The following is a 15333-nucleotide window of genomic DNA, read 5'->3' on the forward strand; positions in this document are numbered from 1 at the left end:
GTGCCTATGTTAAGGTTATAACAACCAACAAGAATGCACTTTTATGTAGAAATCCATGATTAAATCGAGTCTTCCTGACTAGTGATTTAAATCAAATCCACCCTGATTGCTAGTCATCCCTCTTCCAGACAACTGACTGTTATCTAGTCTCCCAGAGTGGGGCTTTGTTGAGACAACTGAAGAATGAGAAAGCAAGGTTACTTACCTTTTAAAGAGTTCTCACAGTATGTTCCTTTCACAAATCCAGACTCTCCTTTTGTCCCTGCTTATCTTCAAAATTCTGTTCAAAGCAGGTGGTTAGGAATGGAAGGAGCATACTTTTCAAGATGTAGTCTTGACACTGAAATGTGCATGGTCAAAGCACATCACCCTTTTCAGTTGTTTCACTGTTTTGATCTGAGAAATGCAGCTCCAGTTGTGTAGAACTACAGATATAATATACTCTGAGAATTCCAGTTACAGGGAAGTAACCTTGTTTTTATGAGGCATAAGATCTTAAATATGTTATACTACTTTACTCTGTGGAAAACTGAAACTGATATATCTGCACTTGCACTTTTACGCTGTGTATTGTGTAAAAAACTGTAGACATTCTCTTGGGGATTTCTGTGTTTTGTCATTTGAGCCATATGTAACAAGAACTACAGAAAAAATCTCATCAAAGAACATACAAAAGTACTTGGGCATTATCTTGGGGACCAGGGCAAAACATGTGAAAGTACAGAAGAACAGAGAATAGCTGCACACAGAGGCACAATTGTAAGCAGTTATTTGAGACAAATGTCAATAGCTTCCCACTACCGAACTTCTATGCTAGTAGGAAGTATTTTTTTAATGTAATAATTATGTGGAAGGAAAAGAGATCTGTATTTTCTTTCAGAATACTTTGAAAAATCAAAAATTTTAAAAATAGAGCAATTATAGGACTAGCACATAATAAAAAAGCAAATATAAAATGTAATATACAAAGGAATACTCTCTTTTCACTACTGTACTTACAGAATTTCATCATTTGTATCCCACTGGGGAAAGTGCTTTTACTTGTTCATCACAATTAAATAGCCTATTGATATAAAAATTAAAATCGTGTGCTGCTTATGAATAATAACAACATAGTTCTTTGAGACAAGTAATCCTGCTGTTCAATGAATCTGTCAAAAACCAGAGAGATTTAAGAAAAGGAAGCAAGAAATAGCAAATGTAAAAGGTTAATCATTTGTCACATGATCCTGTTTTAGCATTGTTGCTTTGTGCCCAAACACTGAAAAAGTGAGTTGTTATATCAGAGGGAAGACAGTTTCTTACCTCACTGAAAGGGTTTTTGTGCACAGTGCTCATGCCTATATAAACATAATAAAAACATTTCAGTGAGGATTATCTTTCTAATGCTTTTTTCTTGTCATTTGTGATTCTATTCACTCCTCAGTCAACAGTATGTAAAGTATTGTATGCTAGGTGTTCCTAGGCAAGTTCACTGCTCTGTTCCTTGACTGTTTGCAAAAGAAATGGCCTTTATGTAAGTGGGTATTATCCACTTCTTGTAAAATGTCTTTCTCCCTTCACCTTAATGAGTTATGCTAGGGTAATTATATTTTTCTATTCATTTGTTAAATAAATGCCTATTATTTTGGTAGTAGATACACTATGCAGAAAGCTAAACAACTTCATGAACTCTCATGAGATCTCAAAAGCTAGGTTGTGTTGAACCTAGTCAGTACTTGACTTTCGTATGTAGCTCTTCTCTGAATTAATACTAAATCAATTCCCCAGCATATTGGCTGAAGACAACATGTTTCTACTGGTCCTATCTTTTCAATAAGATAAAATTTTGACGTTGGCAGTGTGGTGATCATGGCAAAAAACTATTGCCACATTCCAGCCCACTGATGGCTACATATCAGTGTTGAATGGTCATCCACATTAACCAAACTCTTTACAGTCAGTATAGACTGACTGTAAGGCACTGTAAGGTCCTTTGGGTGAAAGGTGCATAGATGCAAAGTGCATAGATGCAAAGGTGCATAGATGCAAAGTGATTATTTTTTATAAGAGAGCCTATGTTGACTAATCTTGTCTTTAAGAAAGAGTGCTTTTGAATTAGTTTTCATATTTTCTAACATCCAAATTCTTTTATAAAGTATTACACACTATTTTTTAAAAGTTGATCGTATATAGTAAAGTTACCTCACATCTGTCTAATCTATCTACTTATAGCACACAGATCACCATAGTATCTGACTCTCTCTGAGTTATGGGAGAATGTTGTCTCTTCAGATCCACACTTGAGGAGTCTTGAAATTGGGCTTGCAGGTGTAAGAAACTTTCACAGTAGTGACTTTTAGAAGGTCTGACCTTGGATGGAGTGTTTTCAAAAAGGATATAAAGAAAGATGTTCCTCAGCTCTTTCCACTGCTGTCTTCCAACCAACGATATTCTGAAGAAAACAGAAGGGTCAGTGTGAATCTGCAGAGGCAATAGATTTGAAGTAAGTAACTAACCTTTCTTTCTCATCGAATTGCTTCTGTAGAAGGAAATTAGCAAACAGAAAACTTCATGAAGAGGGCTAATAAAACAGGGATATTAGTCTTACAAATCTAGCATTAGATCAAGTCTTTGGTGGGATTTTTTAAAATGTTCAGAGTAAGGTAAAACGCCCTTTGACACGGGTGGAAGCAGAATTAGGCCAATAGTGAACATTTTTGAAAAATCCCACCTTACGTGTCAAGGAAATAGGAGAAATCCCACCCTATGTGCCAAGGCTTTATAAATGTTTGAATTGGACTCCAGTTTGTAGCCTCACAAACTTCTGCCAGTAACATTTTGAAAGAAAGCTCTGGAAGCTGCCATGCCCATTGTGGAACGAGCTCTGCAACTTTTGGGCACTAGGACCTGAGTTTCCTGACTCAGGCTGTGTTGCAGATCTTAGTCCATTTTTGATCATTTCTGAGCAGGATCACTTCCTCATTACACTGTTCCCTGAAGGTCACAAATAGTCTTTCTAGGCAATTTATTAAAAGCCTTAGTTCTTTTCAAATTGTAATATCAGACTCTCTAGACATCTAGACCATACAGCTTACTGTCTCAGTCATGATACGGGCCTAGGCCTTAAAGGAGAAAATTTAGTAACAAAAATAGTTTTTCATATGGAAATCTGAGACTAAAAGTGGACAAAGCACAATTTTATCTTTGTGAAAATGTCTGCCTTAAATCCTTGGAACTTACTGACCATCCTAATTTGAGTTCCTATCAATTAAAATGCTACTTTGAATGAGATAGGGTGTTAAGGATTAAAAGAAAGTTCAAAGGCTCAAATGAAGATTCTTTGAGCATATGAGGAGAGGACAACATCAGGGGAAGATGAATATAAGCATATACATGCAGCAGGCTTTTGGGGAAGTTTTTCACAGTAGGATAAAGAAGCACGTATGAATTTGAAGCTTGGCCAGTGCAGTGATAGGCTAATATAGCAGCCAAATTCACTTTTACATTGCAAAACATAGATTAAATCTATGATTTCCAAAAAGTAATCAAGGATATGAGAACCTAAGCAAGACACTAGACATTTTCCTGGCACTTTAACAAAAGGGACTTGTTCTAAAATTAAAAAGAAAGTCTATGAAATTTTCTGATGGTAAAGTTTATAAATCCTTAACATGATCCCTAAGAAGTATCTCTCTTTATAAGAATCGCAACCACTGTGTTTTGAATCAGATTAACATGAAAGTGCCGATCACATTGCACTATTTCTCAGTGTACATTCTGGCTTCAGAATTTTTCACTGCTTTGTCTTTTGTTTACCAGTCCCAGCTGTAAATGTATTTCCTGAACACGGTGCTTTGTAACTTGTTATATACTGGGGAATATCGTCTTTCCTGGTATACTAACATAACAAATGACATATCTGTGCATTTTCCAAATGCGTTGTAATGAAATTTGACAAATTCAATAAATGAACAGTATCAACTGTAACTATATAATATCCACTGAAATCCATTTTGTATGCCAAAGACTGCAATATCAAAACCTCTAGCAGTAACCATTTACAGGTAACATCTATCTTCATGCACCACTAACTATTTTGTAATTATTTTTTCTAGCAAACAGTAAGGAAAAAACACAAAATCAGCTTTAAGAATCTAAAAATCAGTGAGGTTTTGGAGGAAGATATCCTGGTACAAGAAGTACAACTACACAATCACCAGTGGATTTTAATACTGGAATTCTGAGAACTGGTATATTCATTTTGTTACAAGAATACGTATGTGTATGAATTTTTTATCAACGTTTTGTGACTATATAATTCAAGTAGTATATATTTGTGTTTAAAATGGAACACTATTGTTCTATGGGTAGAAAAATTAACCTTCAATGACCAATATACATACTGTGATGGGGCAAGGCAAGATGGCTATAGAAAAGTAATGGGAGATAGATATATTAGCCCCAGGTTAAACAAATCCCTGGTACCAGGATAAGTAAATGGCAGCTGCTCCAGGTCAATTAAGACACCTGGGGCCAATGAAGATCTTTCCAGAAAGCAGGGAGGATGCTACGTTGATTGGGACACCTAAAGCCAATCGGGGCTGACTGAAACTATTTAAAAGCCTCCCAGTTAGTCAGGTGGGTGTGCATGTCAGGAGCGGTGAGAAGTTGTGCTGTTGGAGAGACTGAGCTGTACACCCCATATCAGGCACAAGGAAGGAGGCCCTGAGGTAAGGGTGAAGTGGAGCTTGTGGAAGTGGGGGGTTGCTGTGGAGAAGTAGCCCAGGGAATTGTATGTGTCCTGTTCCTAAAAGGTCAGCTACCACAGCTGATATTATTAGGGTCACTGGGCTGGAGCCTGGAGTAGAGGGTGGGCCTAGGCTCCCCCTCTTTGCCCCCCTGATTAATCACTGAGACTGGGAAACAGAGACTGTGCAAGGGAGGATAGCTTCTCCTCACCTCCCTCACTGGCTTATGATGAAAATGGCTCAGTAGGCTGTGACCCTTGTCTCTAGAGAGAGAAGGGTTAAGTGGAGGGTCACAGTGAGCCTCTGAGGCTAGCGAAATCTGTCAGAAAATGCAGGACCCATGGAGACAAGGACAGAGCTTTGTCACAATACATATACAAAAGACCCTATGCCAGTGGTCCCAATCTTTTCTGGGTGGCGAGCGCTGGATGACAAACCACTAAGAACCATAGCTGGTGGACAAGCATCTGCAGAAATGCTGCCACAAAGCAGCAACGTTAAGAGGCGTCGCTGCTGAAATGCTGCCAAAAATAAGTGGCATTTCAGTGGCGATGCCTCTTGATGGCACCGCTTTTCGGTGGCATTTCGGTGGATGCTTGTCTGCCAGCCAGTACATGGGCGCACATAGATGCCCCGGCGGGCGCCATGGCACCCACGGGCACCGCGTTGGGGGCCACTGCCTTATACATTTATATATTATGAACATGTTGGAAAATTAAAGAGAATGTGGTGGCTTTGTTTTTTTATTTTTGTTTTTTTTTAAGTCATCAAACAATCTGTATCTAAGCATTAGTTACTTTTATCCTTTAATCCTACTGTCTAGGTTTATGTAAGATTTATTATATAGCAAGGGTGCGCCAGTTACATTAAAAACAAAAATTACTCTGAGCTTGTGTGAGAATATATAGACAGATTAATTTTTATATGCAACTTTGAGGTATATTTTCCTTTCATTACACAAGGATTTAGGTGCAGTACATAATGTCCATACGTTCCATTTATCAAGATGAGACTGTACTCCAAATTTATTCTGAAATTGCTGCAGATCATTGCAGCCTATTGCACATAGCCGACTAACTCCAGCATAAGAAAAAATAACCGCAGCTAAGTCTGTACCAAATACCTGAACTACTATCCTAAAACAGAGTCATTTAATGTGGTTTTTTTAATTATCTGGATATCTTAAAACACTTCACAATAATACAGCATATTTGCCTTTGTATTTTGTACAATGTCTAGCCCATTAGGGCCCAGTTCTTGAGCATTATCATGATAGAAATAAAAATGTGTTAGAGATCAGTAGTGTAGTGACTGTACAGCCAAATGACAGCCATTTTGTTTTGCGCGCTCATACCTAGCTTTGTATATTGAAACCAATTTTACTGAGAATAATTATCTTAGGAAAGATACTACAGTTATTCAGAAGTGCCTTTTTTTCTAAAAGTGATATAGGAAGTTATAACTTCCATTTTGAAAATGTCCAATTAGGACACTCAGTAGTTAGAAGGTGGGGATGCAATATTTCCTGGTACTTTGTATCAGGTAGGCAAAGCACTTGTTTAGTAGATGGAAAAACAAATCCCAGATCCAGAGACTGGCTACAGCGCTGTTCTACAGAGGCTGCTTCAACCACATGCTAAAGTTGCCCATGTATACCCCTAAAGGAACCCCACCACTGGAGGAGAACCAAATGATTCTTGCTACGGTGTGGCCTCTAGCATGGCACCATCTCTATCTATGTCCAGCCCTCAGAGGCACACAGACATAGCTTAGAGCTGTGTGGTCCCCTGGAAGCTAGTCTACTCTCTTTTGCTGCAGACCTGCACTGGTAGGGGGGATCTCTGCAACCAGGAAGGGAGAGTCCAAATATACCTTAATCTGGGAGCAAGTTTTAGTTTAATTTTTCATAGATTTGAATTTGGATGCTGCAGCATTAACTGTGAAATCAAGCTGTGATTTACTGTACAGTATCTGCCTCATTAGAAAACAAATGTGGATCAGCCTTGTGTTCATTGTTCTTTGAGACTTCACTATTTCTAGAGAGATTACAGCTTTATTGGAACATTCAGATGACATGTCATGCATACATGTACAACTGGTTCAAAAAATGTTTTGCAGTAGGTATATTGTTGCACATCTATTACTGAGGCTGATTCTTATGTCTGTCCTTATTCATAGCAGAGGAACAACGCAGTCCCAGGAATAGGGGTGAGCTTTGGTGTCTTGGAGAGATGCCCTTATGACCGCTGAAGTCAAGATTTACTAGGTGGTTGTTTTTTCAATGAGTAGCCCTCTGACCAGTCTGCGTCAGTGGACAGCTGGATTTCCTGTTTGTCTTAGTAGCGCCTGGAGTAACAGAATGTTTCATCCTCTCAATAGACCGACACATCCATAAACCTGTTGTGGCAGACTCATCTTGGTGTTGCTTTTAAGTGCTCTAGGTGAAATTACCCTTGTTTAGAGGACCCACACAAGGTTTATGTACCACTTTAATCCCACTTAAACCCTATTTTGAGGTCCTAGACCCTCTGCACATAGATGAAATTGACCTAAATTTGTGTGAGTCTATCCAACATTTATAGTAATACTTTGACCTTTTATAGCATCTTTCTTACTAGGATTTCAAAGCCATTGACAGACACTAATGAAACCTCACATAACATCCTAGTGATATCCTTTGGGTAAGTATTGTGGCCATTTTGTAAACAGAGAAATAGAGAAGATTAAGTGAGTTGCCCATGGTGCTATAGTAAGTCATTAACAGAGTCCTCTATTTCTCCCTGTAGTTTTAAAACCACATGTTGCTACTTTTTAAAAAATCCTTGTTTTCTCTTCTGCTATTTGTGAAAGACCCAGACAAGCACAAGGGCAAACTAATTAACTGATTACACAAGGGTATCACAGGCCTTATTGATTGAAAGAGAAGGCACCTGTGACCAACTATCTGCTGATTGAGTGGAAAGAAAGGTGCCTGGGCTTCATAAGGGCAGGAAATAGAGAACTGGAAGGCACTGAGCTCTTGGAAAAAGACAGTCCAGAGGAGTAGGAGACTGGCTAAAGCTGGAGGAAGAGTTCCTGAGAGGATGGAGAAGCAGCTGAGTCTGAGCTCCGGAGGGAAGCAGTTGAGGAAGCCCTCACAAAGGAGCAGCCTGAGTGTCTAGGCCCATGATGAGAGGTCTGAGTAACCCTACATGACTTCAAGGGGGGAGACAATATGGAGCAGCTGGGTGGGTCTGAAATCCTGTGTTTAGCTGGGGACAATTGAAACCAAAGCTTAAACAAGAAACATTGTGTTAGAAGTTGCAAAATAGACAGAACTCAGAAAGGAAGGACTGTGCCCAATGGGAGACTGGGCTGAAAGAGACTGTTTGAAGCTGTTGTAGATGAGAAAACTAGTCCTCAGGAAGGGAAAGTGTTATGTGACTCAGGCCTTGGTGGGCATATTAAGGATTTCCTGGGTGAAGGAAAATTAAGGCTGGGTTCTGCAGAATCATCTGAGGTCAGAAGGGGATGCTGTAGAGTAGGTGCAGCTGTGTTCAAGGGGAAAACAGTGATCCTGAATATACCCAAAGTAATGCCATATGATTAAAGTAATCATACTGGGGGGGATTCTCCAATGCCTTCTTGCATTTACTTGTAGGTTGTATAGTGACACTACTATTAAACATTGACAGAAGTGTGACTTTTAAGTTATCAGTGTCCTGTTAGAGGTGATAGATAAATTGGGGATTCTGATGACAATCATGTGACCCTGAGATTAAAAATTGACTGTCTGATTGCGATCTGAACCCTGAAATCTCCATGCGTAGCATTCAGTTTTCCTGGTCTGATATAAGTTAGCTATAGAAAACACAAGTTTAACAAGAAAAAATGTTTTTAATGTTCCTTTCCTCTGAATGTATATTTTTGTGCTGCATGTACATTTTTGTGGGCTGGGGAGCATGTGTGGTCTTATGGCTAGAGCAGGAGAGTATAAGTACTGTACAAACTCTTCAACCACCAGCTCTGCCATTGACTTATTGTATCATCTGGAGAAAAGCACTAAACCTCAGGTCTTCATTTTATCCATTGTGACAAATTGCAGGCACTATTTTGATGGGTCTCGCGCTTTCTCTTCTTTGGGGAGGGTTCAGGGCACCATTTCTTGTCCCTGCAGTAGAATGTTAACTGCCCCACTAGTGTCCTACAGGAGGGGAGTGGAGAGGGAGGGACCTGGGCCTGCCCTCTACTCCAGGTCCCAGGCCAGGGGCCCTGAGGATAGTGGTAAACCACTTGAACTGACACTTCCTTCCCCTGGGCTACTTCCCTCTCCTGCCCTTCAGCTTGTGGGGGGCTTCCTGCCCTCACTCTGTACAAGCCAGGTGCCCCTTTACCTAGCGTCTTGGACTTCTTAGCTCACTGCAGCACTTCTCCAAACTGTTCTCTGCTCCAGCACCAATTCCTCTCTGCTCCAACTCCCACATTGTCTGATTGAAGCAAGAGTTTTTATCATGTGACTGGCTTCAGGTGCTCTAATTGGCTTCAGGTGCTCTAATCTATAGTAAACTTTCTTCCCCTTACAGGGAATAAGGCTCCCTTCTAACCCTCTCCTGCTGCTCTCTGGCCATGCTGTATCACATATCTCCCCCCCCCCCCGCCCCCAGCTCAACACCATGGGGCTGGGCTACTTGGGACGAGAGGCAATGTTGTCGCGATAGGCCATCAGCATTGCCATGTTGGCTTCCAGCCCTATGCTGTACCAGGAAATGGAAGGGCTGCAGGGAGAGGAACCACCTAGTCACTCGTGCGCTCTTCTCCTTGTTTCTGTGCATCCACTGGAGCGGGGCGTGGTCTGTCATAAGGGTAAACCGTTGCCCCAGTAGATAGTAGCGGAGTGTCTCCATAACCCATTTTACCGCCAGATAATCCTTTTCAACAGTGTACTTCTGTTCCCTGGGGAGGAATTTCTGGCTGAGGTACAAGATTGTGTATTCCTCCTCCCCGACCATCTGGGAAAGGACGGCTCCTAGCCCTACCTCCGAGGCATCTGTTTGTAGGAATAAGACTCCCTTCTAACCCTCTTCTGCTGCCTTCTGGCCATGCTGTATCACACCATTTATACAAGAGAAAGTGCCTGTTTCACAAGAGTGTTGTGAAGCTTATTTAATAAATATTTGAATTCCTCAGGTGACAGATGACATGGCATTAAAATATTTCCCACCTACATTTAAGAGAACCTCTGATATAGCTGAGGGGTAAAAGGCATTGTATTAGCTTACTGTGCCAAGAGTAACTAACCCCTTTTGAAGGCCAACATATGTTGGTATAAAGTTTAATAATTTTTACCACTGTAATTTAAATCTCATCTGTTCATTGTATTATCACCTTAAAGGACTACCTCTGTTTAGAGTGATTTTAAAATGCTGTCTTTTTTGGGTCTACTCACAATTGGTATACTGTAAAGTAAGTATAAAATGAATTCATTGCTGTCACAAGCTCTTTAAGGTGTGGTATGAATGCACATTTTGCAGATTTCACTTAATTTCTCCCCTTAGGCAAAATATTTATTTGTTATTTCATTCCATGTAATTATTTTCTATCATTGTGCTCATCTTGGAAGCACTTACAAAGAAAAGGAAAGCATAAGAGCTTGTCAGAGTTGTGGCGGAAGGCAAAGGAAAACCAACTTTTGGGGGTGGCAATGCCATTTCAGAGAGATTTGAGCTGCAGGACTTGAAACAGAGCGTGCTGTGAAAGTGATGTGAATAGGCGTATGGCACATGGTGGTGGCGGAAGGATAACTGTAATACAATGGCAATAAGCCTCCTAGTAAAACTACTTTTTCTATCCAAGTGGGGTTGGGATGGTCTAAGTAGGTGGGCTGTATTTCACTTCCAGTGAATTCACTGTATGATTAGGAAAAATATGCTGCACCAAATGGCTATATTGACATTACTCACATCATGGAATAACTTCCTCTAGAAATCCTCCAGTCATGCATCAGCAGAATGGATTTAATTTCTGTCCTACAGTGTGTAGTTTTGGTCTTTGCTAAGTGTAAGTAGTATGTGTGCATAGGGGGAGGATGCTGATACTGTTCAATGTTGTACTTTGAAAAGGGACTAAAAAATCTTAGTTATTTTTTTCACAGCCTCAACAATTTCATACTGGTTTGCTCAGTTTGACAGATGTCTTTTTGAACTGAACCTCCTGCAAAATTAAGCCCTAAAACTTTGAGATCAAGCCCCAAGCAGTTTGGAGGCAGTGTGGCTAGTGGATAGAATATGGAACTGAGATTCAAGAGACTGGGATTCTATTTCTGGCCTGCTAGGTGACCTCAGACAAGTCACTTCACTGCTATGGCCCTCAGTTTCCCCATCTGTATCTGAGATATTAGCCTCCATTGTAAAGTGATTTGATATCTACTCATAAATTTTAAGGCCAGCAGGGACCAACATAATCATCATCTGACCTCCTGCAAATTGCAGGCCACAGAACCTTACCCACCAATGCCTGTAGTAGACCCCTAACCTCTGGCTGAGCTACTTGAAATCATTAGATCACGATTTCAAGATTAAGTTTCAGATAATCCACCATTTACACTAGTTAAAACCTGCAAGTGACCCATGCTGCAGAGGAAGGCAAAAAAACACCACAGTCCCTGCCAGTCCGACCTGGGGGGAAATTATTGACCGTAGGAGATATTTGCTGTCACAGATTGGCTATGTGCCATTGTAGGCAGTCTATCATACCATCCCCTCCATAAATTTATCAAACTCAGGACTGGCTCTACACTCTTCATTCAGGTAAAAGTCCTACTGTTAAAAAAGCAAATGCGATTTTGGGATGCATCAGGCGGGGTATTTCCTGCAAGGATAAGGAGGTGTTAGTACCGTTATACAAGGCGTTGGAGAGACCCCATCTGGAATACTGTGTGCAGTTCTGGTGTCCCATGTTCAAGAAGGATGAATTCAAACTGGAACAGGTTCAGAGACGGGCTACAAGGATGATCCGAGGAATGGAAAAACTGCCTTATGAAAGGAGACTCAAAGAGCTTGGCTTGTTTAGCCTGGCCAAAAGAAGGCTGCGGGGGGATATGCTTGCTCTATATAAATATATCAGGGGGGTTAATGTTAGGGAGGGAGAGGAATTATTTAAGTTTAGTACTAATGTAGGCACGAGGACGAATGGGTATAAACTGGATATTAGGAAGTTTAGACTTGAAATTAGACGAAGGTTTCTAACCATTAGGGGAGTGAAGTTCTGGAACAGCCTTCCGAGGGAAGTAGTGGGGGCAAAAGACTTTCCTGGCTTTAAGACAAAGCTTGATAAGTATATGGAGGGGATGTTACGATAGGATCATTAATTTGGGCAATTGATCTTGGATTACCACCAGATAGGTCTGCTCAATGGTCTGCGGGGAGATGTTGGATGGAATGGGAACTGAGTTACTGCAGAGAATTCCTTCTTGGGTGCTGGCTGGTGAGTCTTGCCCACATGCTCAGGGTTTAGCTGATCGCCATATTTGGGGTCGGGAAGGAATTTTCCTCCAGGGTGGATTGGCAGAGGCCCTGGAGGTTTTTCGCCTTCCCCTGCAGCGTGGGGCACGGGTCGCTTGCTGGTGGTTTCTCTGCAGCTTGAAGTCTTCAAATCAATTTTGAGGATTTCAATAACTTGGTCCTGGGATAGGGGTTGTTATAAAATTGGATGGGTGGGGTTCTGTGGCCTGCCTTGTGCAGGAGGTCAGACTAGATGATCAGATTCGTCCCTTCTGACCTATGAGTCTATGACTTCACTTACTTTTCCTGACTAACTATCTTAATACTGGGACCCTGAATGTAAAACAGTATGTGGCCTGGATTATACAAAGGGTGCAATTGAACTAAGACTATCAATAAAGATGGGATAAGCTAGAGCATAACAAAATGTATTATCAGATTATGATGGCTGGCACCAATAAATTTGATTCACCATATCTAGCAGCATTGACTAAATAGTTTGTGTCCATCAGCATGTGGCACAGGTCACTTGCAGGTTTTAAAAGGATAGTTCCAGTGCATTGTTTAATTGTTCAGAGTCCAGTGCACATTTTGATCTACAGTAGCAAATGCAGTTATGTGAATGCAAGAAGGGTCCCAAAAATTAAGTTCTGTTGCAGTGGGGTCCAGCCTGTGGATTCTGAAGCTCTAAATTGTGCATTCCAAAGGCACCCGGTAAGAAGAAAATCTGTTTTGATTACAAATTGAACACATGGAGGGCACAACTCCAGGAACAGCTTTTAACCTGAATTGTCTGGATCAGTCTGTCATCATGGAAGGGCAGTGGGTCTTTCGAGCAGTCCTAGGTGTGAATTGGGTGTGCTCTAAGCACCTGTTTGTTTCTTCCCTACTGCAACCACTCAGCAGTACCCCCCCACAGGCAGCCTTTTGCATCACAGGGATGGGAGGAGAAATTAGCCTTCCCTGAAAAGCTGTCGGACTCCCATAAGGAGAGCAGGACGGGAGCTTGATTCCTTCTACTTAAGCCTAGGGAAGCTGATTGTGGACCCTTGACCTTTTTGAAATATTTTCAGTCTTAAAGCTGAAAAGCTTGGACACAACACATCTATTGTACATGCTGGAAGGTAATTTGTGGGGGAGACAGCTTATAAGAGCTTGTCTAAAGTTTTTTTTTTTGGTACCATTTTAACTGTATCTGTGTAGAAACCAATATAGTTACACTAGTACATCCCTTTCCTATAGATGCAGTTATATCAGAACATCAGTGTTTATATCAGTATAGCTTACTCCTATACCCTGATGGGAATTAGCTAAATGATAAGCACTTTTTCTATCAGTATCACTGCGTCCGTACAGCAGGGGTTGTAACTGTGTAACTACTTCCTGTACAATCACATGCCTAACCGAAAGAGTTAAATAGGATTAAGACCCTTGCTTAGGACTCAGTCACAAGCCCTGCTGCATACCTGTCCTGGGGAGTAATGGGGAGAAGGAGCTCCTTAGGCCTGGCCTACACTTAAAAGTTAGGTCAACATAGTTATGGCACTCAGGGGTAGCTCAAACCACCTGAGCACCATAGCTATGCAAACCTAAGTCCCAGTGCAGATGCAACCAAGTCGATGGAAGAATTCTTTCACTGACCTAGCTACTACTGCTCTGAGAGGTGGATTACCAAACGCAGGGGAAAACCCCAGGCAGTTGCTGCAGGCAGCGTCTACAGGAGCATAGCTGCAGCACCATAGCTGTGCTACTGCAGCGCCTGTAGTGTAGACATGGCCTTTCTCTCCTGCATGGGCTTAGCCTCTCTCTTTGCTGGTGCTAGGGGGAGAGAAGAGCAGTTACTGCCAGGCAACTGCATCCTTTCTGCACAGATGGGGGGAGGGAGGAAAAGGGCAGAGCCTTGGATCTCACTGTGTCTCTCGCCAATGGTCCCCGCCAGTGCATCAGAGCCAACACAGTGGGGGATGTGATCTGCGTCAGTGAAATGGCTGGCATAGATCCATGCCCCCTGAGGGCAAAGGGGAATCAGATTCTGAGACTCCAAGCTACATGCTGCCTCTTTCTTACCTTGGGTTTGTATGGGTTTTGGTCCAACCCTAAGTTTCTAATGACCTGATTCTGCAAACAGTTTCTCCCAGCTGTAGTGCTTATTACTGCAAGGAATCTTTTGATTATGTGATTTGCTTTGAACTCTATCCTGACTTGCTGTTTACACTTGCTTTCTGTCTGCTCAAAATAGATATTGTGGACCAGATTCTCGTCTTGCCTACAGCAGGTTTCACTGGTGGATGTAATTTCATTATTTCAAGGGCATTACACTGATTAAATCAAGACTAAGTGCAAGGAGGATTGGGCCCTTCACATTTAATAAAGAACATTTTATATTAAATGTGTTTCTCTTCTATATGAAACTCTTCCATAAGAAGGTAAGTTACATGACAGCAGGTCAGAGACTACTGTGTGTAATGTTGTAAAAAGCGGATTATTCATAAATTAAAAAATTCTTTACTAAGCACAAATACAGGTATATTGAATGTTTGGGAGCAGTGTCAATTAAAGTCAAATAGATATTAGAAGTAACAAAGCAATATTGCTTTATTTTTTCACTATGTAAAAATTTTATAATTAACTACATATTCTAATCAAAATTCAAAAGGTTTTAAATCCCCTATCAGTTTGTTTCTTAAATAGATGGGAATGTCATTTTAACATGATGTAGATGTATGGTATTATAATGCTGGCAGTTTGAACCTGTCATACATTTAAGGAAACAACATTGCAAAGACCTACTTATCCTTGGTAATTACAAGGAATCACTCTATGTATCAAGCTCTGCAAAAATGTGGCTGAAAAGAAAGGCCTTTGTATTTTCATTCAGGTTAAATCTTGTTATGCCATGTCTTTTTAAAACATTAAATCAGTCAGTATGACATCACATCTCAGACTTCATATGATTAATTAGAAGCTTAAACTATTAAACAGATTAAACTATTAAACTGAATATGTGTACTAGTATGGTCAGCTTTAGATTTGCTAACTAAAATAGTAATGATGTATTGGGTCAAACCTTCCCATCTTTTTCAAAGCTCAAATAAATGGGCTTGGGATCTATGACAGCTCAACTG

At 40.9% G+C, this 15333-nt stretch overlaps 1 long non-coding RNA gene across 2 annotated transcripts in view; it reads left to right on the top strand.

The window, feature by feature from the left end:
* The window catches only part of LOC115650406, a 67078-nt gene that overhangs the window by 6276 nt on the left and 45469 nt on the right, over nucleotides 1-15333 (top strand). For both annotated transcript variants that reach the window (XR_004000083.1, XR_004000082.1), the window contains exons 2-5: nucleotides 2215-2485; nucleotides 4098-4232; nucleotides 12916-13053; nucleotides 14448-14634. This is a non-coding gene — a long non-coding RNA (uncharacterized LOC115650406). The remainder of the gene's footprint in view (nucleotides 1-2214; nucleotides 2486-4097; nucleotides 4233-12915; nucleotides 13054-14447; nucleotides 14635-15333) is intronic.

This window comes from Gopherus evgoodei, chromosome 4, assembly GCF_007399415.2.
Source record: "Gopherus evgoodei ecotype Sinaloan lineage chromosome 4, rGopEvg1_v1.p, whole genome shotgun sequence".
In the NCBI taxonomy this organism is placed as follows: Eukaryota; Metazoa; Chordata; order Testudines; family Testudinidae; genus Gopherus; species Gopherus evgoodei.